This window comes from Apaloderma vittatum, unplaced genomic scaffold (assembly GCF_000703405.1).
Source record: "Apaloderma vittatum isolate BGI_N311 unplaced genomic scaffold, ASM70340v1 scaffold36923, whole genome shotgun sequence".
In the NCBI taxonomy this organism is placed as follows: domain Eukaryota; kingdom Metazoa; phylum Chordata; class Aves; order Trogoniformes; family Trogonidae; genus Apaloderma; species Apaloderma vittatum.
This window is the reverse complement of record NW_009707052.1, coordinates 14246-15337: the sequence shown is the minus strand read 5'-3', so window position 1 is coordinate 15337 and position 1092 is coordinate 14246.

Sequence of the window (1092 nt, the reverse complement as noted above, 5' to 3'; positions counted from 1 at the left end):
TGCTGCGAGCCCGGGGTTGGGGGAGGTTTTAGGGAGAGAAGTAAAATTTAGGGGATAACCCCCACCCCGTCAGGAGAGGGACTACGGGTGCAGATGGCTCCTGGGTGTGAAGAAATGGTGACGCGAAGGAAAACCATCCATCCCTGCGGCCGTGGGGACGAGGTTCGTGCTTTGCTTCGGTGCAGAAGCACGTGAGGAGGATGATGCTGTGGCATTTGGCAGCCAGACACGGGGCACCCAAGGGGAAAGGGATGGTGACCTCTCACTGGCAGGGTCCAGCCTTTGAACGGGTGGACTCGGTGCAGAGTGAGTCGGGGAGCGCTCGAACCGTCCCTCCAGTCAGGTCCCGCCCTGTGGGACAGAGGCTGAGGCTGAGAATCGTGCCTCATCCTTCCCCCAGCCTCTCCCCATCCCTCGGAGGGGGGCTGCTTCGACCACGCAAAGCGGGGGCTGGAGGCAGCGGAGGCTGCAGCTGGCAGGGGGACGGCTGCGAGGGAGCTGCTTGGCAGATGCAAAAGTTTTGCTCTTAATCCCAAAAACCGCCCTTGGGCCAACTTTGCTGCGGTTCCCCGCTGCTGCCAGAAACCCCATTTATTCGCCTTTCGAGCCAACCTCGAGGCTGTCAGACAACAGTGAGTAATTTATCTCCTGGGGGGGCTTCCCCGGAGAGCCGGAGGAGGAGAGAGACGCCGGCTCGCCCGGCGGCCGCCCCGGCCCCCTTCACCTGTTCCTCTTCTCAAGCAGCCTGGCTCCAAAATAATTCAGGCTCCCAGACGAGCCCTCCCTGGGGTAAACTGAGAAATGCTGGGCTAGATGCATCCTCACCCCCTCTGCCAAAGCTGCAGGGCTCCCACTGATGCGCCCCAAGACCAACCCACACCTCCGAGCGTGGGGGAAGAGGCACCCAAGCCCCAGGGGAAAGGGACCAAAGTGTCCTCGGATGCCCTGGGAAGGAGGGTGCCCCTCTCTGGAGAGAAAAATCCCACAATTTTTTAATTGCTTGGTGAGCAGTGTGGTCATGCAAAGATTGGGGTGCTTGTGGGTGGGCTTTCTGCCTCCCACTCCCTTTATTTTCTTTTTTCCAGCCCCAAG